Source organism: Heterocephalus glaber, unplaced genomic scaffold (genome assembly GCF_053883595.1).
Source record: "Heterocephalus glaber isolate CG9 unplaced genomic scaffold, H.glaber_assembly_v1.0 deba00000676, whole genome shotgun sequence".
In the NCBI taxonomy this organism is placed as follows: Eukaryota; Metazoa; Chordata; class Mammalia; order Rodentia; family Bathyergidae; genus Heterocephalus; species Heterocephalus glaber.
In genome coordinates, this window is record NW_028258156.1 from 21,794,860 (window position 1) to 21,822,530 (window position 27,671).

Below are 27,671 nucleotides of genomic sequence, written 5' to 3' on the forward strand. Positions count from 1 at the left end.
ATCAAAATGTTATTATTTAGTTGAATTACCTTAAGGAAATGGATGCTGTTTTCACCACTTTATTGTATTCCAGCCTTACTGAAATAACAATAATAGTCATCTAACTGTAACTTGAAGATACAGTTTGTTGCATGGCTGCTATACCATGAATGTTTTCATTTTCTTAGCTCCAAAATTATTGCTTAAAATCCTAACTCCTAAGGTGAGATATTAGAAGATGGGGCCTTAATTAGATCCAAAGGATGGGACCGACATGAATGGGATTAGTACACTTATGAAAAACTTTCTCCACTTTTCCATTAACCTTCTGCTTTCATCCCACTTCTCATTTTGCTGAGAGAGCTCTCTTACACTTCATGCCACATAAGATTACAGCAAAAGAACATCCTTGTATGACCCAGAAAGCATCCCCTCACCAGATACCCCATCAGATACCTCTTGATTTGGACTTCTCAGTCTCCAGAACTGAGAGTAATTCCTGTTGTTCAAAAGTCACCCAGTTTATGGTATTGTGTTATACCGGCTCAGACTAAGAAAATAGCCATTCTTTAATTATCTGAAACAATTGTCACTAAATGAAAATTTATATAATTTATTTAGCACTTTTTTAAACCAAAATTTTTTAGCAAGTGTTGAAAACCTATTTGATATTATACTTTTTTCCAAATTAATTGTATAGTACGCTGTATTCAGTTGTGGGTTTTAAATAGCTTTGTAATATTACAAAATCTCTACTATTACATTATAAAATTTTCAGCAAATAAATGACTATTTAGATACAGATGAACTATTATTTTTTAATGCATAAAAATACATGCAAGTAAACTTCTAGCCTCAGCCTTCTTATCTCCATACGGAAAAGATTTCTAGTGCTATCGCTGTCTCTTTTCAAACTTTTGAAGGACTGATTTAGAGCACATTTTCTGAGGAAGCATAGTGTATCACCACATTAGAAAAAACATTCTATAGGCAGTCTTTGTCACAAGCACGGAACTGTATTTGGCAGCCACCTGCAGCGCTTCTCTGACTCCTGTCTTTCTGTTTTCCACTCACTCCCTGAATCTTTCATGGACAGGAGTCAGACAAAGAGTGAGAAAAGGCCTTATGGTAGTTTTTTTTTTTTTTTTTTTTTTTTGCAGCAAGCTCTCCATCACTTCAGGCTTTAACTAGATTTCAAAAATAGGTGGTAGAGATTTTGATCTGGATGAGTTCCTACATCACCATAGATACCAGGCCCCCACAGTGAAATTATGACATTTTAATTAGCAAGATCCCTTTAACTTGTGAATTACAAGCTTTCTCAGTAAACAAGTGTAGAATTTTATGGAGGCTTAGGGTGGAGGAGGATGTACTTACTTGTCTTTGGAGGTCATTAGACAAGAGGGTCTCCTCAATCAGTTCTTTCAGGGATTAGTACCTGGCTAACATCTCCTCTGTTTTAATTGTTGCTGATGATAGTAACTAAACATCCATGGACTTGCCTTTTTCTTAAGGCAGAAACCTCCTCAGTAAAATCCTGGTGTTTATCATTTATCAGCCAAAAGTACCATGGCAACATAATCTAGACAGGCTTTTCTGAGATGACAGTATAAAATTAAAGTTCAATAGGTAAATGCCTACATAGCACACAGTATGTGATTATATTATGAACTCTTTTTACTTTTGTAATAAAAAATTGTGAATTTGTGTTAAATGAACTCTATGGAGGTTAAACGTTTTCTTAAGCTTCACAAAGAAGTTCCTGACAATATTGAACACTTTAGCTAGGTAGGTCAACAAACAACAATTTGTTTGTAATCTCCTTCATTCCTTATGGGCCCAACAAATACCAATAGTATACTCTTATCAGTTGATCTGTCAAAGATTAAGAAGTCTAGCTTTCCCTTTCCGGGAGCGCTCTGAGTGTGGGCGTCCCCGTGGGGTTATGTGGCGGGGATGCACCCCGGCGGCAGCGGCACCCTGCCCCTTTCCATCTGGGGTTCCTCTAAGGGTCGCCCCTGGTGGGCTGCTCTAGAATCTTGAAGAAGCCCTCGGTAACTCTGAGTGAACCCAGTCAGCGGAGGCCCGCGCTGTGAGACTAGAAAGACGGCGGCGGCATCGGTGTCCGTGACTTCTGATTCTCAGTTCTCGAATATCTTAGCTGAACTATCAAAGTCTAATGGAAATATGGTTCATCGTTCTTCATCTCCGTATGTATTATATACACCTGATAAACCTTTCCTTAACAGTACTACAATGCTCCCCAAATAAGCCTACACTTGCCTATCCAGAAAACAATAGCAGAGCCATATTTTCTGCTCCAAAGAATCTTCAAGATAAGATTCAATGCTTGGAACTTGAGAGGATTCAGGTAGAAAAAAGTGTGAAAACTGTCTAGAGAAACAGTTGAATATAAAAAGTACTAGATGAACAGATACAAGAAAGGGAGAATTCAAAGAATGCAGAATCAAAGCACAATCAAGAACTGACATCTCAGGTGCTAGCTGCAGAAAATAAATGAAATCTTTTAGAAAAACATATGGAGTATATGTGGAATATGATAAAGCATGGAGAGAACATCTATTTTAGAGAAATGGGTGACCCTTGAAAGAGAACCGACAACATGATCAAACACATGTTCAGAGCCAACTTGTAAAGCTGGATCTTCTGGAACAAGAATATAACAAACTTACCAAGATGTAAGCCCTTGCAGGGAAAAAAAAAATGCAAGAATTGGAAGCAAAATTCTATGAAGAAGAACAGGAAAGGAAACGTATGCAAGCTAAGGCAGCTGAGTTGCAGACTGAACTAGAAACAAAGAGACTTACCTTTGAAGATAAAACAAGTTCATATGATCCCACTACAAGAAAAAAACTTTTTTAAAATCAAAACCACTTGAAAAGAAAGGACCTAGGAACTGTTTTGGTGCACAACCTCGTTATAGATTATGCTTGTGTGATAAGCCATTAGTGGCTGGAAAGTCCATTAGTCCTAGCCATGCTGTGGTAGTTACCATTCAGCATGTCTTGGACCTAATGAAACAACACAGTAAAGTTTTGTGCAATGACCTAGTGGTAAACAATATTCTTTTGGCAAAGCAAGTACCTTCACAAGGTAGTAGAAGAAAGCAGCAACACCTTCCTCTTCCAGAAGCATAAACGAATTGTCAAAAGTCTTAGACTTAACCGGATGAGTTTGGCCAGATGAGCTTTGATCACCAGCAGCTTGCAAAACTTACACAGGAATCACCAAACACTGAATTGAAAGACAGCTTAGAGTGTGAACTGAAGGCATTAGTGAGAAAGATGGAAGCAAAAGCCAACCAAATAACTAAAGATGGAAAATATCAAGCATAGCTAGAGAAACAAGCTAGAGAAGCAGAAAAAGAAAGTTAGAGCTAACAAAAAGACTCTTTGAAGAAGGAAACAGTAGCCGTTCTTCTGGACACACAGGGACCATAAGTAAGAAGAATTTTGCCAAACAGACCTGGAGAAAAAGGCAGCAAAAAATCTTCATATTGAAGAACATGCAAACCATACAAAATTTATTACAAAGCAGTAATGTGTGTTGGAATTGCTGACTGCTCACATCAGGTCATAAATTTTATTCAGATAATCTGTACCTCACTGATCAGATATTGACAATTTACTTTCCAGGTTTCATGCTCACTAATGTTGGAATTAATTAATAGAAGGTGTTCAGGGCCTAGGCTTCATTACACAGGTTTCTTGTGTTATGCCACACAACTGAATTTTAGACCATGTACGTAAATGGAAACCAAGGGACTTTTAAAACTCGAGAAGCCACATTCTTTAAGATGAATACACTGTACTGGTATATTGTACTTTATAAACATGTTACCAATTTTTTACTTGTGGTATGATTTTTAAAAAACTTCTTTATGTGTATGTATATTAGGTTTAAATTTTAAAAATACAAGGCTGGCCCACAGGCAGCATTTTCTTGAAGAGTTTCATTTTTTTATTTTTTTATGGAAAACAGTTTCTCTTTATTATAATATAGTTGAACAAAATATATTCAAATTAAGAAACAATTTTACTACGATTATCATGGGTTTTGTCATAGCAGGTACACGGCTTATCATTTCTCCTGGGCATGCTCTCGCGTGTAGCCATGGAGGTGTTCATTCTCAGCACACAGTGAAGCAGTTAGTGAACAGGAGCGGGAGCAAGGGAAGGAGAAGAGGGCAGAGAGGGCAACACCAGACCCACACTCAAAAGCCAGCGCTTTGTTACCATGAAATGACCTTGTCTACATGTTTAACAGCTTCTTGAGTTAAAGCCTGTTAATCTGAAATAAGTGGAACTACACCTATTGTTTTGATTTTTTTTCATGGACTATGTTTTTCCGTCCCTTTCCTTTTATTTTGTGCTCCTGAAGGTGTCAAGTCTGTTGTGTGCAGTGCATTCCTGGTGGCTTTTAAAAATTCCACTTCATTTCTGTATGTCTTTTGAGTAGAGAATTTAATCCACTTGCATTCATAGTAGTTACCGGTAGGTAAGATTTTACAACTCATTGGTGAATTGTTCTCTGGTGTTATGCATTCATACTTCCTTTCTCTCTTGCTGCCTTTGTTAGTGATTAGATAATTTCCTGTAACGATTTACTTTGACACCTTCCTTTCTACTTTTTTGCATTTATGCTACAGAGTTTTGTTTTGTGATTATCATGAGCCATACATAAAACACTTTAGAAATTATTATGTTGATAAATAAAATTAGTCAGAAAAATATTTCTGTTTTTGGTCTCCCCTATTTTATGCTTTGGATGTCACCATTTATACCTTTTTTGTATTTATATCTCTTAATACATTATTGCACCTACTATTATTTTAATAATTGCCCTTATAGTTCACCTTGAAGATACATCTGGTTTAAAAACCGTTACAATATTATAGTATTATGAATTTGACTGTGCCTGCACTTCAGTGAGTGTTATACTTTTATATGTTTCTGTTATCATTTTGCTTCCTTTATTTCTTTTCTTTTCTTTTTTTTTTTTTTTTGTACTGGGGATTGAACTCTGGTCTTTGCGCTTGCGGGACAGGCCGTGGAACCACTGAGCTAAATCCCCGGCCCTGCTTCCTTTATTTCAGTTTGAAGAACTCCAATTAGCATTTCTTATAAAGGTGATCTAATGTTGATCCCCCACAACTTTTGTTAGTTTGAAAAAGTCCTTTATCATCTTCCTTTCTATGGACAGCTTTTCTAGATATTATACAGTTGGTTGGTTTTTTTCCTTTGTTTTGATACTGATCAAATTATCCCCTGTATCCTGGCCTACTAGATTCTTCTTAGAAGTCTCTTCATGGCTGTAGGGGTTTTCCCTTGTATGTACTGAGTCTCTATTCTTGCTGCTTCCAAATTTCTGTTTTTGCCCTTGACGTTTTGTAACTTACTAGTAAAATATGTAGGTGATAGTATATTTATATTTAATCTAACTAGGCTACTTTGGTTTTCATGTTCATTTTCTTTTCCAGATTGTCTTTATATCCTTTAGTAAATTTAAATTATTGCTCAGACAGTAATTAGACAAGAGAGTCCTACTCCACCATCAGGCTGATGTACTTCCTCAAGGCTGATGCCATGATGAGCTGGGAAGCCGAGGCTGTCTTCACTCAGGGTCCAGGAAGTGTCTGTGTGCAGCACTGAGGGTGAAGGCCTCAGGCGCCATTGAGAAAACACAACTTCAAGGCCTGGGGGCTGCCAGGGCCTTTCCTGCAGCACAAGCAGTGTGCTGTGTACCAGGGCAGGCCAGACTTAACTAACCCCAGCAGGGCTGTGCTGAATGCCAACAGCAGCTGCCCAGAGCCAGAGCTCTGACCCTGTGCTGGCCTCAAGAGGCTCATTTTTAAATCTTCCCTGGCATCAAGTGCCCACTTCATTTTTCTCATACAACTATTAAATATACTTTGACTATTGATGGACATTTTCTGTATTTAAGTTTGTTTTTCTTTTTAACATCGTGAAGTTTAATTGCTTTCTTCCCAAAGCATATAAAAGTGAGTTAAGAAAATAGCACTTTTTTTGTTTGTTTGTGTTTTTTTTGGTACTGGGGATCGAACTCAGGACCTTGAGCTTGTGAGGCAGATGGTGGAACTACTGAGCTAAATCCCTGGCCCCAAAGTAGCACTTTTTAAAAGTAGGAATGTCAGTAATGGCCATTAAAATTCTAACACCCCGGTTCACAAGAGCAAACTTTGCAGAGTTTTATAGAGGTGCAAGTAAGACTTCAAGGAAAGTGAACATTGAGTACAAACAAGAACATTCAGGGTCTGAGGCTCAACATCTTACACTCCAATTTCACAGGGCTTTAGGATTCTCAGGAGGGCACCCACATGTATACGTATACATGTGTATCTGGTCCTTTGACATAAGGAATGTTCCAAATCCATGGCCGGTCTTTACTTCCGTATAGTTCCAGAGGCAGATCATATGGCACAGGGAAGGGGGCGGTGTAAGCTCCTGGCTGCCAGAGGAGAATTTCTGCTTCACCTTGAAGCTGGCCAGGCCAAATGCTGAAGGGAGGAAAACGACCCCAAACTCGTAGGAGCGGATCATCAGCTGGGTGCTGTTCTTCTCCAGCACTCCTCACGAGGCCTTGGACAAATTCGCACTTGTGACAAGGAACCAGGCGATTCTGCTGACGTTTGGAGAGAGCCTCATGAAGAGGAATAGAGCATTTTCCTGGAGTTTTGTTTTCCACCCCCAGTGTCAGCAGGCTCTTCTTAAACTCTGAACTTAACCGTTTTGATTCATCAGCCCCCAGTGAGCCAGTGCTTGAGAATTGACCCACTATGGGCCAGCATTCAGCTTTAGGTGTAGATGTGCCATGTTCTCTCAGAAGCTTTCTAAGCCTAAAATGTCCCCAGTTATCTTTTTGACTCTCTTGAAAACGTCCGGGGATTCAGCCAATAAGGTAAAAACATTTGTTTCACAGAGATCATGCTACTGGATGGTATCTATCCATTCCTGGAGAGGAGGAGCATTATAAGCCGTCAAGTAACTGATGAGATCAGCTTTGAAATGTGTTTTTGATTATCCAGTTCCTTGAGTTCCATGGTCAATTTGAGGGTACAAGGGGCCCAACCATATTCCTTGGGTTTTCTGGTGCCAGTCTTCATGGATGATGTTGGAGGTGTGGATGACGACCCGGAGGCCTTCTTCATACAGTAGTAACATCATTTTAGTGTGGTGTGTTCCAAATGCAATATCCAACTTCACCTGGCACAGGGAAATGTTGGCATAAGGCCTTGCCTGGCCATGCAAATGGGTCTTAGCTTCTTGTTTATCGCCATGTACAAGCAGGATTGGTTTCTTTCTGAATTCTGGTGGATACTGTTTTACAAGCCAGCCCACATCAAAGCAGTAGTTAAAATGAGCTGAGGAAACAAGTGTCCCAAATAGAGGAGATAAAATATCTTTGATATGGAGGGCTTTGGAGTTGTATTTTGGCTTAATTCCTGAAACTCTAGTGAGGTAGAACTGGAAGGGGTTCCCTTTATCCAACATATATTTAAGTATTTATATATTTAAGAGGATTTTTTGGGTGTTCACAGCCGCCGCCGCACCATCGTAGCTCTTTAACGCCAGTGCCACCTCTAGCTCGCAGAGCCCCAGCTGAAGGAGAAGGGGGAAGGGAGGTCCCTGTACCACGGCTCGTACAAAGCAGACTGCCCGCAAATCCAGTGGTGGTAAAGGGCCCAGGAAACAACTGGCTACAAAAGCCATTCGTAAGAGTGCGCCCTCTACTGGAGGGGTGAAGAAGCCGCATCGTTACAGGCCTGGTACTGTGGCACTCCTTGAAATTAGACATTATCAGAAGTCCCCTGAACTTCTGATTCGTAAACTCCCTTTCCAGTGTCTGGTGCGAGAAATTGCTTAGGACTTCAAGACAGATCTGTGTTTCCAGAGTGCAGCTATTGGTGCTTTGCAGGAGGCAAGTGAGGCCTATCTGATTGGCCAGTTTGAAGATACCAGCCTGTGTGCCATCTATCCCAAATGTGTAACAGTTATGCCAAAAGATATCCAGTTAACAGGCTGCATACGTGGAGAACGTGCTTAAGAGTCCATTATGGTGGGAAACATTTCATTCTCAAAAAAAAATTTTTCTCTTCTTCCTGTTATTGGTAGTTCTGAATGTTAGATATTTTTTTTTTCCCATGGGGTCAAAAGGTACCTAAGTACATGATTGGGAGTGGAAAATAGGGGACAGAAATCAGGTATTGGCAGTTTTTCCATTTTCATTTGTGTGTGAATTTTTAATTTTAATGTGGTGATATAAAGCATTAATGCAAGTCAAAATCTTTCAGTGCACAAGTTTCAGCAGTTCGACTTTATAACAATTATAAATAAACCTGTTAAATTTTTCTGGACAGTGCCAGCATTTGGATATTTTAAAAACAAGTAAATTTCTTGTTGACGGCAACTAAATGGTGTTTGTAGCATTTTTACCATACAGTAGATTCCATTTAGTCACTATATTTTTCTGAGTTGTCTTACATGCTAGTACATGTTTTTAATGTTGTCTGTCTTTCTGTGCCGTTCCAGTAAGTTTGCTATTAAAATATATTAAACTGTAATAAAAGGGGGGGGGATTTTTTGTTTGCTTTTTTGGTATTTTAATCAGTGATTAGGATTAAATGCATTTCTATTGTTTTTTCAGTATACTGTTTAAAAATTTTTAAAGATCCAAATAATCTCTTAAATCACTTACCTATAAAATTGAAAATGCATTTTTAAGAATATAGATTGTTAATGAAACAAGATTTTGGAAGAAGGTGACAGAGATAGAAGGGAGCTGTTGTGAAGCATGCACATTTGCAGTTTTTCAATCCCCATTTGTAATCATGTTATTCAGTCAAGGCATTGTGGTTTGAATTTTGAACCTTAGAGAACCCCTTGATTATTTGTCTTTGGGGTAGAACATCAGTGCAATAACTGTACACATATAATTATCATATCAATGAAAATCTGAATAGATCAAGACATGTTAACTTTTTATAAATTTGCCACTGGAGTCAATAAATCAGCTTTTTTTAAGGAAAAAAAGAAGTCTAGATTTCTAATGTTTACCTGCTGGAATTTGGGGGAGGGGCTCATCTTAAATTATAGACAGATCTTACCTTTTGAGCCTACAGAAACTCCATTTGTAAATTTGGTCCCAGTATTGTGTTTTGCTATTTACTAAGTACGAAGTTTTAATATTTTTGTCTTTAAAAAAATGTGGACATTATATTTTATGTATTTATGGAGAATATTATGGTTATTTGATATGTATATATAATGCATAATGGTCAAATCAGAGTGATAAGCATTTTCATCCTCTTCAAACAATAATCATCTTCGTATGTTGGAAATTTTATACTCTTCTCTCAGTTTTGACATGTCATAAATTGTTTTCACCAATAGTTACTCTATTGTACTATAGAAAAACCCTCCTCTTTCTTTTCCTGACTTATTTCATTTAACATTATGACCTCCATTTCCATTCATGTTATTTCAAATGATAAGATTTTATTTCTTCTTTTATGGCCAAATAGTATTTTATTGCAATTTCATATTTTCTTTGTCTTTTCAGTATTCTATCCACTCATGGGCATTGAGCTTGAATTCCATATTTTAGCTATAATAATAGTATTGTAATATAATATATAATAGTGCTGTAATAAACATGGGAGTCTAGATATCTTTATGATATAATGATTCCCTCTCATATATACTCAGTAGGGAAATTGTAAATCATATAGTAGCTCTTTTTATCATAGTCATTTGAACTGGGGCGAGATAAGTTCTCATTGTAGTTTTGATTGATTTGCATTTCCCTAATAAGATTGAGCATTTAATTCATAAGTTTGTTAGCCATTACTATTTCTTCCTTTGAGAAGTGTGTGTTTATTTATTTATTTATTTTTGTGGCTGTAATATTGTTTTGTTTTGTTTTATTTTTTAAATTAAATTCTTTCATTGGTACATTGTAGGTATACAACACAATTACATTTCTCATTGGGAATTGTACTTTCGCATAATGCATCTTGGTTCTTATGTTTTCCCCATTCCTAGGCTTCCCTTCACGCCCTCCACCCTTCCCTATTTACAAAGACTTTATTTCCATTTTTTCCATTTCTCATCATTTTTCCTTTCCCTTCTTTCCTTTCCCCTCCCCCTCCCACTACCCCTACCCCTTTGGACCATTTCTTCCTATTTTACATTATCGATTATTCATTCTAATCATTGGTACATTTTAGGTATACAATATAATGACATTCATCATTGAAAATTTGCACCTTTACATAGTCTCTCTTGGTTCTTATTTTTCACCCTTGCCCAGCCCTCCCTTCAACCCTTCCATTCCTCCCTATTTACAAAGATTTTGTTTCTATTTTTCCATTTTCTCATATTAATCCCATTCCCTTCTATCCTTTCCCCTAGCCCTCCCACTTCCTTCCCCTTTGCCCCTTTTCTTCCTATTTCACATGACCTATTATACATTTAGTCCTTATTTACACTTTCAGTTTCTCACATGAGAGAAACTATTCGGTATTTATACATGTGTGTCCTATTTATTTCACTTAAGAGTATCGCCTCAGTGTGCATCCACTTAGCTATAAATGTCTCTAATTTCTCATTTTTTATGGCTGAGTGGTACTCCATTTTATAAAAAAAACCACATTTTCTTTATCCAGTCTCCAGTTGATGGGCATTTGGGCTGTATCCAAGTTTTAGCTATCACAAACTGTGCTGCTATGTACATGGGCGCACATATATCACTGTGGTATGATTCTTTTAATTCTTTGGGGAAGATCCTCAGCAGTAGAATAGCAGGGTCAAATGGGACTTCCAGTCCTAGTTCTTTGAGGTATCTCCATACTGATTTCCACAGTGGTTGCACCAGTCTACACTCCCACCAGCAGTGGAGGAGGTTTCCTCTTTCCTCACAGCCCCGCCAGCATTTGTTATTGGTTGATTTCATGATAGCAGCCATTCGTTCTGGAGTAAAGTGGAATCTCAGTGTTGTTTTCATTTGCATCTCTTGAATGACCAGTGATGTTGAACATTTTTTCACGTATTTATTTGCTATTTCTACTTCTTTGTGTGAGAAATGTCTGTTCATTTCAGATGCCCATTTTTGGATTGGATCTTTAAATTGGGAGGTCTGATCTTTTTAAGTTGTTTATAGATTCGAGATAGTAGACCTTCGTCTGAGGAAAAGCAGGTGAAGATTTTTTTCCACATTGTGGGTTGTCTAAGAAGTGTATATTTATACCTTTTATCTATGAAATAATTGGATTATTTGAAGTGTTTTGTTTTATTTCTTTGTTTTGGGGATTCAGCCTTTTGAATTCCTTGTATATTCTTGTTAATCCTTTGATGAATGAATAGTTTGCAAGTATGTTTTCCTATTCTGTAGGTTGTCACATAATTCTGTTACTTATTTCCTTTGCCATGTAGAAGCTTCTTAGTTTGATATAATCCCATCTGTTTATTTTTACCATTATTGTCCATGTCTTTGGGGTCTTATCTCAAAAATCATTGCCCATACCAGTGGTTTGAAGTGTTTCTTCTATGTTTGCTTGTAGAAATTTCATAGTTTCAGGTTTTATTTTGGGATCTTTGATTCATTTTGAGTGTTTTTGAAGTACTGTGAGAGGAAGAGATATAGTTTCATTCTCCTGCAAGTATATATCCAATTTTGCTTGGATCGTTTATTAGACTTTTTTCTTGCTGTATGTATATTCTTGACACTTTGTCAAAAATCAGTTGGCTATATGAACATAAATTAATTTATTGGTTCTCTGTTCTGATCCATTGGGCTTTGTGTGTGTTTTATGCCAGTACCATGGTGCTTTGGTTACTATAGCTTTGCAGTGTGCTTTGAAGTCATGTGTTGTGATGCTTCCAGCTTTGTTTTTTTGTTGCCCAGGATTGCATTAGCTATTTTGTATTTTTTGTGGTTCCACATGAATTTTAGGATTTTTTGTCTATATCTGTGGAGTCATTGGTGTTTTGATGAGAATTGCATTGAATCTGTAGATGGCTTTGGGTAATATGATCATTTCAGCAATATTCTTACAATGCATAAACAGAATCTCTTTCCACTTTTATAACTTCTATAATTTTTTCGTCAGTGTTTTATAGTTTTAATTGTAGCAATTTTTTACTTCCTTCATTAAATTTACTTCCAGACATTTTATTTTTTGTAGCAATCATGAATGGGATTGATTTAATTTTTCAGAAAGTTTATTATTTCTGTATAAAATTAATAATTTTTTAAAAAGTAATAATTTTTGTATGTTGATATTTGTATCCTGCTTTACTGAAGCAGAATTCATTTACTTTTGATGGAGTATTAAGGTTTTTTATGTATAAATTTTGTCACTGCAACCATGGATAATTTAATTTCTTTTTTTCCAAGTTGGGATACCTTTGTTTCTTTTTTTTTTTGTATTAAATTATTTTATTGGTACATTGTAGGTATACAACACAATTACATTTCTCATTGGGAATTGTACTTTTACATAATGCATCTTGGTTCTTATTTTTTCCCCATTCCTAGCCCACCCTTCCCTATTTACAAAGACTTTATTTCCATTTTTTCCATTTCTCAGCATTTTTCCTTTCCCTTCTTTCCTTTCCCCTGCCCCTCCCACTATCCCTACCCCTTTGGACCTTTTCTTCCTATTTTACATAATTGATTATTCATTCTAATCATTGGTACATTTTAGGTATACAATATAATGACATTCATCATTGGAAATTTGCACCTTTACATAGTCTCTCTTGGTTCTTATTTTTCATCCTTGCCCAGCCCTCCCTTCAACCCCTCGATTCCTCCCTATTTACAAAGATTTTGCTCCTATTTTTCCATTTTCTCATATTAATCCCATTCCCTTCTATCCTTTCCCCAAGCCCTCCCACTCCCTTCCCTTTTGTCCCTTTTCTTCCTATTTCACATGACCTATTATACATTTAGTCCTTATTTACACTTTCAGTTTCTCACATGAGAGAAACTATTTGGTATTTACACATGTGTGTCCTATTTATTTCACTTAAGAGTATCGCCTCAATGTGCATCCACTTAGCTATAAATGTCTCTAATTTCTCATTTTTTATGGCTGAGTAGTACTCCATTTTATAAAAAAAACCACATTTTCTTTCTCCACTCTCCAGTTGATGGGGATTTGGGCTGTTTCCAAGTTTTAGCTATTACAAAATGTGCTGCTATGAACATGGGCACACATATATCAATCACTGTGGTATGATTCTTTTAATTCTTTGGGGAAGATCCCCAGCAGTAGAATAGCAGGGTCAAATGGGACTTCCAGTCCTAGTTCTTTGAGGTATCTCCATACTGATTTCCACAGTGGTTGCACCAGTCTACACTCCCACCAAAGTGGAAGAGGTTTCCTCTTTCCTCACAGCCCCGCCAGCATTTGTTATTGGTTGATTTCATGATAGCAGCCATTCTTTCTGGAGTAAAGTGGAATCTCAGTGTTGTTTTCACTTGCATCTCTCGAATGACCAGTGATGTTGAACATTTTTTCATGTATTTATTTGCTATTTCTACTTCTTTGTCTGAGAAATGTCTGTTCATTTCAGCTGCCCGTTTTTGGATTGGGTCTTTAAATTTGGGAGGTCTGATCTTTTGAAGTTCTTTATAGATTCGAGATAGTAGACCTTTGTCTGAGGAAGAGCAGGTGAAGATTTTTTCCCACATTGTGGGTTGTCTCTTCACACTGCTGGTGGTTTCTCTTGCTGGGCAGAAAGAAGCCTTTTAATAAGAAGAGATCCCATTTGTTGATTGTTTGTGCTAGTTCATGGGCAACTGAGGTTTTGTTCATAAAATCTTTTCCTACACCGATGTCTTCAAGGGTTCTACCTAACCTCTGTTCCAACTGGTTCAGAGTTTCTATTTTAATATTTAGATCTTTAATCCATTTTGATTTTAGTTTAGTGCATAGTGAGAGATACAGGTCTAGTTTTAATCTTTGGCAAGTTGAAGCCCAATTTTTCCAGCACCATTTATTAAAGAGGCTATCTTCCCTCCAGTGAGGGTGTTTGGCTCCTTTATCGAAGATGAGATGGCTGAGTGTGTCTGGCATTGTTTCTGCATCTTCTAATCTGTTCCACTGGTCCTCAAGTCTGTTTCTTTGCCAGTACCATGCTGTTTTTATCACAGTAGCTTTGTAGTAGAGGTGCAGGTTGGGGATTGTGATACCCCCTGCCATGTCTCTGTTACCTAGAATTGCTTTTGCTATTCTAGGTCTTTTCTTGTTCCAAAGGAATTTTTGGATTGTTTTCTTGAGGTCTATGAAGTATGCTGCTGGGATCTCAATTGGAATTGCATTAAATCTATATAGACGTTTTGGAAGTATGCCCATTTTCACTGTATTAATCCTTCCTACCCAGGAGCAGGGGATGTCTGTCCATTTTCTGATATCATCTTCAATCTCTCTTTTCAGAGTGCCATAGTTTTCAGAGAAGAGGTCTTTGATTTCTTTTTTTAGGATGATTCCTAGGTATTTCATTTTTTTGGATGCTATTGTGAAAGGAATTATTTGCCCTATTTCTCTCTCAGTGAGTCTGTCATTAGTGTAGAGGAAAGCTATTGATTTTTGTGTGTTGTCCTTGTAACCAGCTACTTGACTGAATTTGGTTATTAAGTCTAGAAGACTTTTGGTGGAGTTCTTGGGGTCTTCTATATAGAGTATCATGTCATCTGCAAATAATGACAATTTGACTTCTTCATTTCCTATCTTTATTCCTTTTATTTCTTTCTCTTGTCTAATTGCTGTGGCTAATGTTTCCAGAACTATATTGAACAAGAGTGGTGATAGTGGACATTCTTGTCTTGTTCCTGATTTTAGTGTTAAGGATTTCAGTTTGTGACCATTTAGTATGATATTGGCTGTTGCTTTTTCATAGATGGCTTCTATCAGTTTGAGGTAGAGACCATCTATTCCAAGTTTTTGTAGGGTTTTTATCATAAATGCATGTTGGATTTTGTCAAATGCTTTTTCTGCATCTATGGAGGTAATCATATAGTTTTTGTCCTTGGCTCTATTGATATAGTGTATTACATTGATTGATTTGTGTATATTGAACCATCCCTGCATCCCTGGGATGTATCCCACTTGATCAGGGTATATGATCTTCTTGATGATCTTCTGCATTCTGTTTGCCATTATCTTATTAAGGATTTTTTGCATCTGTCTTCATTAGTGAAATTGGTCTATAGGCCTCTTTTTCAATTGGGTCTTTCAATGCTTTGGGGATCAAGGTGATGCTTGCTTCCAGGAATGAATTTGGGAGTATTGCTTCCCTTTCAATTTCATTGAAGAGTTTAAACAGTAGTGGCAACAGTCCCTCTCTAAATGTCTTGTAGAATTCAGCAGTGAAGCCATCAGGGTCAGGGCTTTTCTTAGTTGATAAGTTTTTAATTACATTTTCAATTTCATTGGTTGATATTTGGTTGTTCAGAATTTTTAGGTCTTCTTCATTCAACTTTGGTAATTCATATGTATCTAGGAATCTGTAAATTTCTTCTGTGTTGTCCATGTTATTGGCATATAGGTTCTGGAAGTAGGTATTGATGATCCTCTGGATTTCTGCTGGGTCTATTGTAATTTCACCCTTTTCATTCCTAATTGCATGGATTTGTGCCTTTTCTTTACTTTTTCTGACAAGGTAGGCTAAAGGTTTGTCAATTTTGTTGATTCTTTCAAAGAACCAACTCTTGGCTTCATTGATTTTTTTTGTATCATTCTTTTAGTCTCCAATGCATTGATTTCTCCTCTGATCTTTATAATTTCCTCCCTTGTATGAGCTTTGGGGTTGTCCTGCTCTTCTTTTTCTAGAAGTTTGAGGTTCAGCATCAGGTTGTTTAATTGGGCTCGTTCTGTTTTCCTAATATGCGAATTCACTGCTATGAATTTCCCTTGTAAGACTGCTTTCATTGTGTCCCATAGATTCCAATATATTGTATTGTCATTGTCATTTAATTGAAGGAACTGTCTGATTTCTTCTTTAACTTCCTGTGACCCATTGGTTATTCAGAAGTGTGTTGTTCAATTTCCACGTGTTTATGAAATGTTTGGAGTTTCTTTTGCTCTGGACCTCCAATTTCATCGCACTGTGGTCTGATAATATACAGGGGATAACTTCAAGTCCTTTGCACTTACTTAAACATGTTCTATGTGTGAGTATGTGGTCTATTTTGGAGAATGACCCATGTGCAGCTGAGAAGAATGTGTATTCTGATTTTGTGGGGTGGAACACTCTGTAATCATGTGTTAAGTTCATTTGTTCAAGAGCTCGATTGAGTTCTAGTATTTCATTACTTATTTTTCGTCTAGTTGATCTGTCTACTTGTGACAGTGGGGTGTTGAGGTCCCCCACTCCAATTGTATTAGTGCATATATGACTTTTCATGTCCGTTAGTATTTGTTTCATATAGTTGGGTGCCCTAGTGTTTGGTGCATAGATATTTATGATTGTCATCTCTTCCTCTTGGATTCTTCCCTTTACAAGGATGTAGTGTCCTTCTTTGTCTCTCTTAATCAGTGTTGGTTTGAAATCTACTTGATCTGCAAAGAGGATAGCTACTCCTGCTTTTCTTCGGGTTCCCATGGCATGGAGTATTGTTTTCCACCCTTTAACTTTCAGTCTATGAGTTTCCTTTTGAATGAAGTGTGTTTCTTGTATGCAGCATATTGTTGGATTTTGTTTCTTGACCCATTCTGCCAGTCTATTTCTTTTGATTGGTGAATTGAGACCATTAACGTTGATGGTTATAACTGAAACGTATTGACTTGTCATTGCCATGACTTTTTCTTTTTGTTGGGTTCTCCCCCTTTACATTTAATTTCTTGTCATGCCAGATGGGTTCATTCTGCTTTGCTTCCTGGGGTTGTGATCCTCAATGTCTGTTCCTAGGCTCTTGTGTCAAATTCTTTGGAGTGCTGGTTTGGTATTCACAAAGTTCCTAAGGTGCTCTTTGTCACGAAAGTATCTTATTTCTCCATCCATTTTGAAAGATAGTTTTGCAGGGTACATCAATCTGGGTTGGAGGCTGTTTGCTTTTAGGGCTTGGAATATGTCACTCCAAGCTCTTCTTGCCTTGATGGTTTGCCTTGAGAAGTCTGCTGTGATTCTGATGGGCTTTCCTTTGTATGTGATTTGTTTCTTTTCTCTGACTGCTTGGAGAACTTTGTTCTTCTGTTGAGTTTCTGGAATCTTAACAATTATATGCCTATGTGTAGATTTTTTTTTGATCAAGGCTATTTGGAGTCCTATATGCCTCCCTTATCTGAATGTCAAGCTCTTTTCCCCTGCTTGGGAAGTTTTCTGCCATTATTTCTGTGAAGAGATTTGTTATGTCATCTGCACTCTCTCCTGTTTCTTCATTGACTCCAGTCAGTCTTATGTTATTCTTCTTTGCATCATCTAGCAGCTGGTGGATTGATTTCTCATGTTCCCTTATAATTTTGAAGCAATTTTTCTTTTCCTGGTCACTAATTGCAATCTTATCTTCTATATCTGAAATTCTGTCCTCACATTGGCTCATTCTCCTGTGTAGACTTTCAATGGAGTTTGTCATCTCCTGGAAATCTATTTGCATCTGTTTTATGGATTCCATTTGTTTCCTATGTTGGGGTTCCATCATGTTCCTGAGCTCCTCTCTAGATTTATTAATCATGTCTTGCACTAGGGGCACAATTTCTCCTGTTACCTGAGAAATTATTTCTGATTTCATTTTTTCCAGATCCCCTTTTGTTGCCAGTTCAGTGGGCCCAGGTGGTTGAGTATCTGAGTTTTCCATCTCATTTCCCTTTGGGGTTGCTGTAGATGATCTGGAAGTCTGGTTTTGAGACTTATTTACGTGTTTTCTCATTTCTACTGGGGCAGGGGGCTGTTAGCACCTGCACGGATTACCTCCTCTGAGCTGGATGAGGTGGGACAGGGGCCGCGAGCAGCGGTAGGGATGGTGACCCAAAAGCCCTTTCCTGTGGGCTGGGAGCAGCAGGAGGGATGGTGGCCTGGAAGCCCCTTCCTCTGGACCAGGAGCAGTGGGATGGTGGCTCAGAAGCCCCTCCCTCTGGGCCGGGAGCAGTGGGAGGGATGGTGGCCTGGAAGCCCCTTCCTCTGAGCCAGGAGTTGTGGAACAGAAGGTGGCCCAAAAGCCCTTTCCTCTGGGCTGGGAGCAGCGGGAGGGATGGTGACCGTGAAGCCCCTTTCTCTGGACCAGGAGCAGTGGGATGATGGCTCAGAAGCCCCTACCTCTGGGCCGGGAACAGCGGTACTCAGTACCTTGGTCTGGTGGTCCGGTGTCCTCTGCGTCTTTGTAGTGTGGAGCCAGGTGGCTGCCTGTCTGCAGCAGTGTGATTCGGTGTCTTCCACTGGACTCAGGACATTGGTAGGGCGTCCACAGACCTTCCTGTGTGCAGCAGGCTGATTCGGCGTGTTCTGTGCGACTCAGGACCTCGGTAGGGCATGCGAGATCTTAAGAGATGAGCTAATAATAACAGTACTTGTCCATTTCACTTTTTCTTTTTCACCACTTTCAGCCATCTGTACATCTTTGGTCAGCCCAGTTTCTAATGATGCCACGATCTCATCTCCTAGTCCTCAGCGTGGCTTAAGCTGCCCAAACTTCCAGAATGTTCCGCGAACTATGTGAGCAACATTGAGCTTCTGCGCAGCCCCAGACCCCACCAACTGCAGTCCTGCGTTTCCACCTCCTCAGAGGCTGAAGGTTTCTGCTAAGCCAGTGGGATCTGTGGAAACTCTGCATCCTCCTGTAGCTGCTCCCAAGGGCCTGTCACACTCAGCAAAAGAGTTAACTCCTATCCTATCCTTTGTTTCTTTCTCTTGCCTAACAACTCTTGCTAAGACTTCCAATAGTATATTAAGTTAGAGCAGTGAAAGTGGACATCTCTTTCTTATTCCTGGTCTTCCAGTGTGACCTTGACTGTGGCTTTTTCATATATAACCTTTGGTATTTTGGGATATATCATCCTGTACCTAATATGTTGAGAGATTTTATCATGAAAAGATGTTGAATCTTATTGAATGCTTGTTTTTGGATGTATTGAGATGATCATAGAGTTTTTGTCCTTCATTCTGTTGATGTGTTTTATCACATGTATGGATTTGCACAGGCTGAACCATCTTTGCATCTCTGGGGTGAATCACTCTTTATCTTGGTTTATTTTCTTTTTGATGTGCTATTAAATTTAGTCGGCTAGTATTTCACTGAGAATTTTTGCATCTGTGGTTGACAGCGGAGAGGAGTCTGTTCTTTTGTTCTATTTTTGCCTATTTCTGGTATCACAGTAGTGTTGGCTTTGGAGTTCTTTTCAGTTTCTTTTTTCAGAATAGTTTTGAAATAATTGGTATTATTTGTTTAAATGTTTTGTAGAATTCAGTAAAGCCATCAGGTCCTGACTTTAGACTGCTTCAGTCTAATTACTCATTATTGGTTTATTTAGGTTTTCTATTTCTTCATTAAATGTTGCTTGGTTGTATATGTTTATATTTCTTTTAGGTTTTCTAGTTTTTTAGCCTATAATTGCTCATTGTAATTTCTTATGATCCTTTATATTTCTGTGGAATTAGTTGTAATGTCTGCTTTTTCATTTCTGATTTTATTTGGATCTTTTTTTCTTGATTACTCTAGCTATTTTGTCAATATTGTTTATCTTTTTAAGAAACCAACTCTGTTTCATTTCTCTTTTCTCATATGTTTTTCTTTCCCTTCTTTCTTTTTCCCCAGCACCCCTCCTTACTTCCCCTTTGGACCTTTTCTTCCCATTTAACATATTCTGTTATACATTTTAGTTCTCATTTACTCTTGCAGTTTACCACACCAGAGAAACTATTCAATATTTACATATGTGTGTCCTGTTTATTTCACTTAAGAGTATGGCTTCAGTGTGCATCCATTTAGCTATAAATGTCTCTAGTTTATCATTCTTTATGGCTGAGTGGTACTCCATTTTATTAAAAAAAAACCACACATCTTCTTTGTCCAGTCACCAGTTGATGGGCACTTGGCCTGTTTCCAAGATTTAGTTATTACAAACTATGCCACTATAAAAATGAGTGCATATATATTGCTATGATATGATGCTTTTAATTCTTTTAGGAAGATACCCAGCAGGGGAATAGCTGGGTCAAATGGGACCTCTAATCCTAAGTTTTTTGAGGAATCTCCACACTAATTTCCATTCATTGATCTTTTGAATTTTTAAAAAACTTCATTTATTTTTGCTCTGATGTTTATTTCTTTCCTTCTACCAATTTTGAGTTTAATTTGTTCTTGCTTTTTTTTGTTCAGATGGTGTTAGCTTGTTTATTTCAGAATGTTTTTTGATGCATGCATTTATTGCTATAAATGTTTTTCTTAGTAGTGCTTTCACTGCAACTTTTTCAGCTCCTGTGCAAAGTGGTTTTTTTTTCACATAGTGAGCACTCTGAAAGGTTGGTTTTAGTAAGTACATCAAGATGTACAGATCTAAAGGTTTTATGTATTTGTTTTGTTTTACAAGTCTCACTTGATAATTTACCATGGTTCTTCTAAATAACTTTTAGTTTTCTGTAGATTTAACAGAGAGCTGGAATGGTTGTACCTTTATTTTCAGTTAGATTAGCTTTGATTTGTAGAAATAATAGTTTTAAAAGTTTTTCTTCCATAGATTCTCTTTAAGGAATACAGTTATATAGTGTTACCAAGAACTGTTAATGTTTTAAATTTGTTTTGGCATGGTGTTTTATAATTTGAACACATATTTTAAAACTAATTATTTAAATTTGTATTCCTAAAGTTTAATATTGTTTAGTGTGTCCTTGCTACTTTATCTTTAAATTTGAGTGGGAATTAATTTGAACTATTATTTATAACTCAGAATCAGGGGCTGACAGATTACAGCTTGTGGCCTCTTTTTATTTTTTAGCAGTAATCAGTTTTTTAAATTTTTAAATTTAAATTTATTTTCAACTGATACAGAAGTAAAAATTGTGCACATTTATGGGGTATTTGTGATTTTTCAATGCATGAATACATTGGGTAATATTTGAATTGGGTTCAGTATTTATCATTTCTTTATGGTCAAAGTACTCAATTCTTTCTTGCAGTTTTTTGAAATGTACAGTATATTATTATTATATCTATAGCCACCCTACCATACACTTGCAGAACAGAATTTCTTGCTCCCATCTAATTGTAAATTAGTACCTGTTAGTCAACTTTTCTTCATTCTTCCTTTCCCCAAAGCTCTGGTAACATCCGTTCTAGTCTCGATTTTAAGTGATTGAAGAAACAAACAGAATATGTAACGTAGATCATATGTGACCCATAAAATCTAAATCTAAAATATTTGCACTTTAAAGTATACTGATTTGTGCTTTAGATAGTTTTATTTTGCTGCTAGCTTCTTTAATCCTTTCCTTCTTCTTTCCCTCCCTCTTTCCTGTTTCCCTCCATCTTTTTTTTTTTTTTTGCCATATTTCCATGACCATGTGGTTTTTTTTATAGGAAATATAAAGTAGTGTAGTTACTCTGCTTTTTATATTCTATGTTCATGGTACTTACTCATTTAACAAATTCTTTTGTTCTGAACACACCACAGAAACATTGGTTATTCTCTTATTTTATTGCCATCATGCAGTGTAGATTCACTCTAATTAACTGTCTGTGTTTAGCCTTAAGGTCTTTTGGCATTATTGCTTTCCATAGCTTTCCATTCACTGAATGACATTTCATTTTCATTCTCCTCTGTGAATAATTTTTCAGTAACTAAATTCTTATTGTATTTCTTATAGACTTCTATCACTGCCCTTTGATTAAAATTTGGTAGTTACTCTTGTGGGTAGTTGTTTTCTGTTTCTTATACATTTCTAAAAAATGTGTATTTGGATAACTGATTTTATTAAATACAGACAATATTGTGTTAGACTGTTCTCATAGCTCTAAATGCTAAAAGTTTTATTTTGGAACTCAGGAAAAAAATGAAGACCCAGGCATTAACTTTAAATCATTAAAGATGAGTATGTAATTTCTATTATTTTATATCATTGGAATTATAAAGTGTGTTCTTTCTTGTGTTTGGCTTTATTCACTCACAATAATTTTGAGATTCATCTGTGTTATGCTCATTGATAGCTTATTCCTCTTCTGTTATTTATTTATTTTTATTTTTGATACGGGGGATCAAACTCGGGACCTTGTGCTTACGAGGCAGGCGCAGCCCAACTAAATCCTGACCACTCTTCTATTATTTTTAATATTCTACTTTATAGACATAACAATCATTCCCTTGCTGATAGGCATTTAGGTTGTTTACAGTTTGGGGCTATGGTAAATAAAGCTGCATGAACACTCAAGTGTAAGTCTTGGTGTTGGTGGGTATTTTTATTTCTGTTGGGTAAGTATCTAAATTAAAAATAGTTAGGATTTTGCAAATAATGTTATAGTTTCTTCTTTGGGGGGTTGGGGTGGTACTAGGATTGAACCAAGGGCCTAGTGTATACTCACCACTCACTACCGCTGACTACACCCCATCTTAGAATGATTTCTTTTTAAAGAGACTTATCTGGCCAGGTGTGCTAATGCAAACCTATAATCCCAGCATTTGGGAAGCTGAGGCAGGAGGATTGCTGTAAGTTCGAGGCCAGCCTGGCCTACATAGTGAGTTCAAACCAGCCTGGACTACATAGAGAAAGCCTGTCTCAAAAAAAAAAAAAAAAAGAGCCTTATTAGTTTTCCAAACTGGTCCTTTCCGTTTTTTTTTTACCACATCAGTAGTTCAGAGATTTGGTTCCTCTAAGGCCTTGCAAATATTTGATGTTGGAAGTCTTTTAATTTTAACGATTTAAGTGGGTATATAGAAGATTTGCATTGTAGTTGTAATTTTCTTTTTCTCAATAAACTGCATGTGACTAACTTTTCAAATGCATAATAGTCAAAGGTCTTTGCCAAAATTTTAAAGGGTTTATGTTTTCTTATTATTGAGTCAGAAAACTTCTTAATATATTCTGGATGCAAGTCTCTTTCTCTCTCTGTCTCTCATACACACACACACACACTCACACGTGTGTTATAAATATTGTCCCATGCTTTAGCTTCCCTTTTTTCCATTAACATTATTATTGAGGTGTAACTTACATAACACTATTCATGCATTGTAAGTGTGCAATTTTGGTGAGTTTTAGTCAGTTTATACAGTTGCGCAACCATTTCACAACCCAGTTTTAGCGTATTTTCATCACCACAAAATGATTGTCTCATGCCTATTTGTAGTCAGTCCTTCCTCCTATTCCCAAACCCAGGCAATAGCTAAATCTGATTTCTCTCAGATTTTCATTTTTCTAAAAGTTTTATATAAAAAGTCATAAGAAAGATAATCTTATGTGTCCTGTTTCTTTTTTCTTAGCACACTGTTTATTTAGGTTCCTGCATATTGCATTATGTATAAGTACAATAAGACCCTGACTTACAAACATTCAAGTTGTGAACTTTCATATGTGTACTGTGTAAGATTCACAGGTGTACTTTGTAAGATTCACTTTGTCAGATTACAAGCAAATCCAAACTACAAGTGTTCTCCCGGAATAGAATTTTGTTTGTTAAGTCTGAGACTTACTGTAGTACATTGCTTTTTATTACAGAGTAATATTCCATTCTGTAGATATATTAATTTTGTTTATGTGTTGATAATTTGATGGCAAGTTGTAGGTTTTGGGCTATTAGTTTTTTTTTCCTTTTCTCATGTTTTTTTCCCTTCTTTCCTTTCCCCTACCTCTCGCACTTCCCCTGCTCCTTTAGACCTTTACTTCCTATTACACAATATCATTTATACATTTTTAAAATTAAAATCTCAAGACCTAGGAGACGTTACCACAGATTTTACAGAATTTCAAAGGATATAGAAAGCATATTTCAAAAATCTGTTTTGAAATAAATTTGACAACTCCTAAGAAGTACCTTGGAAGACAAATTAATGAAACTAACTCTGGAGGAAATATAAAATTTGAATAGCACCTGTAAAAGAAAGTATATTCCTAGCTTGAAAACCTACCTATATGACAACAACAGGCTCTTATACATTTTAACTGATCAATTATATCAAACATTTAAAGCAGAAAAAAAAAAAACACTTCTGCCCTCATTTTAGGAACTCAACATTGTGCTAATCCTAAAACTGGATAAAGATAATAGAAGAAAAAAGTATGAACATAGATAGAAATTTGTTTAACAAAACAAACTGTTGGAAGTCAGATCTGGTAGGATGTAGAAAGTGGTTTTGTTATAGGGATGGCAGTATCGGTTCAGCATTGGAAGATCCACCCCCAAAAGTCATCATTTTGACAGAGGAAAGGAAAAAGCCATATGATCCTGTCACTAGCTGGAGAAAAAGTAGTGGACTAAATTCTACAGCTGTTCATGGTAAAAGCTATCAGGAGACTAGAAGTAAAACAGAACCTTCTCAACAGATTAAAGACATGTACTCCATACTTCCAGCGAGAACGCCTTATATGAATGGAGAAGATACAATGCTTTCTCCTTAAGGTGGGGAACAAGGGCAGATATGCTTACTCTTTATCTGTCCATTAAACTTTGAAACCTAGGCCCCACCAAAATAGTCTGGCAATAAAATGACACAACTAGGATAGGATTGGCACGGCAGAAGCAAAATCTTTATATGTAGATGAAATGATCATCTACAGAGAAAAATACTAAGAAATCTCTAGGAGCCCCTAGAACTTGTACTTGGATTTAGCAGGATTAGAAAGCACAAGGTATATATAAAAATTCAGGTCTGTGTATACTTGCTATAAATGAAGAATTGGATATTGAAATTTAAAAGTTATGTAGGAGTACAAAGGACATAGAAAAGTTAAAAAAAAATCAGTGTTGGAAGATGTTTAGTACCTAATTTTAAGACTTCTTCTAAAGCTACAGTAATCAAGGCAGTGTTGGTGTAGGGAAAGACATACAGATCATTGGAATAAAACAGAGAATCTAGAAATAGAACCACACATATATGGTCCACTGAGTTTTGAAAGATTATTTAACATTAGCATTTTACAGAATATAAACTCAATTCAAGAGCCGAGGAAGAGACAGTGTCTTCAGCAAACAGCACTAGAACACCTGGTATCCATATATAAAAAATTAACATCAACCCTTTTTTTCCATAAATGAAAATAACTTGAAGGGATCTATGAACCTAAATAAGAAAGCCTAAAAGTATAAAACTTTAAGAAGAAATAATAAGGGAAAATGTTTATGAATTCAGGGTAGGCAAGAACTACCTAGGATACAAAAACCATGATGTATAAAAGAAAAAAATTGATAAATGAGATTCCATCAAAATTTAGAACTTTAAATGACATCATTAAAATGAAAAGTAGTCCTTAAACAGACCATATTTACAATACATATAACCTATGAGCAGAATATATAAAGAATTCTTAGAGCTCATCAATAGACAACCCAATTAAAATGTAGACATAAGAAGATGATAAATAGCCAGTATAGCACAAGGAATGGTGTGCAACTCTAGAATCAGAAAAATACTAATCAGTACAATAACAAGATTGAATTATGCACTCATTAGGGAGATGAAGTTAAAAGTTTTAAAAGGCTTGTCATGACTTTTTCTTTTTGTTGGATTCCCCTCTTTGCATTGTGATCCTCATTGTCTTTTCCTAGGATATTGTCTTAAATTTTTTGGAGTGCTGGTTTGGTATTCATGAAGTTCCTGAGATGCTCTTTACCATGAAAGTATCTTATTTCTCCATCAATTTTGAAAGATAGTTTTGCAGGGTACATCAATGTGGGTTGGAGGCTGTTTTTCTTTAGGGCTTGAAATACATCACTCCAAGCTCTTCTTGCCTTGAGGGTTTGCATTGAGAAGTCTGCTGTGATTCTGATGGGCTTTCCTTTTTATGTGGTTTGTTTCTTTTCTCTCACTGCTTGTAGAATTTTATTCTTCCGTTGGATTTCTGGAATCCTAACTATTATATGCTTATGTGTAGATTTTTTTTGATTAAGGCTAGCTGGAGTCCTATATGCCTCACTTATTTGTATGTCAAGTTCTTTCCCCCTCCGTGGGAAGTTTTCTGCCATCACTTCTGTGAACAGTTTTTTATGTCATCTGCACTCTCACCTCTTTCTTCATTGACGCCAATCAGTCTTATGTTATTCTTCTTTGCATCGTGTAGCAGCTGCTGGATTGATTTCTCATGTTCCCTTACAATTTTAAAGCGATTTTTCTTTTCCTGGTCACTAATTGCAGTCTTATCTTCTATATCTGAAATTCTATCCTCACATTGATTCATCCTGTTGTGCAGACTTTCGATGGAGTTTTTAATCTCCTGGAAATCTGTTTGCATCTGTTTTATGGATTCCATTTGTTTCTTATGTTGGGATTCCATCATGTTTCTGAGATCCTCTATTTTTTTAATCTGTGTCCTCTCTAGATTTATTAATCATGTCTTGCACCATAAGCAAAATCTTTGCTGTTATCTGAGTACTTATTTCTGATTTCATTTTTCCCAGATCCTCTTTTGTTACCAGTTCAGAGAGTCCAGGTGGTTGAGTATCAGAGTGTTCCATCTCATTTCCCTTTGGGGTTGCTGTAGATGATCTGAAAGTCTGTTTTTGAGGCTTGTTTATGTGTCTTCTCATTTCCACGGGGTGGGGGTGGGGTTGCTTCTGGCACCCGTGCGTCTCACCTTCTCTGCCCTAGGAGCGTGGAATGGTGGCGGCGGAGCTCCCTTCCGGGTGCTAGGACAGGCTCACCTTCTCTGCCCTAGCAGCATGGAATGGCGGTGGGGGAGCTCCTTTCCTGGTGCTGGGACCGGCTCACCTTCTCTGCCCTAGCAGCGTGGAATGGTGGCGGGGCAGCTCCCCTTCTGGGTGCTGGGACCAGTTCACCTTCCTGGGCTTTTAATTTTAATGTCTCCTTTTTTCCTTTGATATTGTGTTTTTGAAGTCTAATTTATCCATATTTTCTGTTGAATATGATAAAAGAAAATTTTGTCTACCATAATGTTACAAAGATTTCTTCATACATTTTCATTTCAAGGTTTTATAATTTTCTTTTTTAAACAATTTTTATATGCAGGGAAAAGTTGGTTTTTTTATGGAGTGATTCAGTTGTTTGAGTACTGTACCTTCTACAAGTTGACAGGGACTTTTTTCTCCACTGAATTACTAAATTGTGAATTTATGCATCTGTGGATATTTTGGCATCTTGAGGATATTTAATTCCCTGCCAATTTTCTCCTAGTGGTTTAAAGACATGTACTAGTGTTTTTGCCTCAGGCTTACATTTTACATGTGTGTGTTTGTACACACGTGCACTGGAATTGAGCACAGGGCCTCATGCTTGCTGATAACCACATGTTCTACCACACCACCAGCCCTACATAAATTTTTAAATTTTAAATTATTTTTTTTTGTTGGGGATTTGAAAGGATCATTTTCTATCTTGTTATTTTTCTATATTTATTAGCTGTGATTTTTCATGAAGCAGCGCTTTGACTCACCAACTAGGTGGATTACTATAAACTGCAGTATCTTTTGAAAAGGTTAGTGAAGTTTTTCACTTTCATTACCAATTTATACAGTAATAAGTTGATATGATATTTACTATTGGTTGCAGA

At 36.8% G+C, this 27,671-nt stretch overlaps 1 protein-coding gene and 2 pseudogenes across 6 annotated transcripts in view; 2 read left to right on the forward strand and 1 right to left on the reverse strand.

Annotated features, from left to right (window-relative positions):
* The window catches only part of Cog5 (component of oligomeric golgi complex 5), a 316,280-nt gene that overhangs the window by 147,468 nt on the left and 141,141 nt on the right, over window positions 1–27,671 (forward strand). The window lies entirely within an intron of this gene.
* Window positions 678–5,934, forward strand: LOC147829286 (centrosomal protein of 57 kDa pseudogene; annotated as a pseudogene).
* Window positions 6,322–7,511, reverse strand: LOC110348024 (tyrosyl-DNA phosphodiesterase 1 pseudogene; annotated as a pseudogene).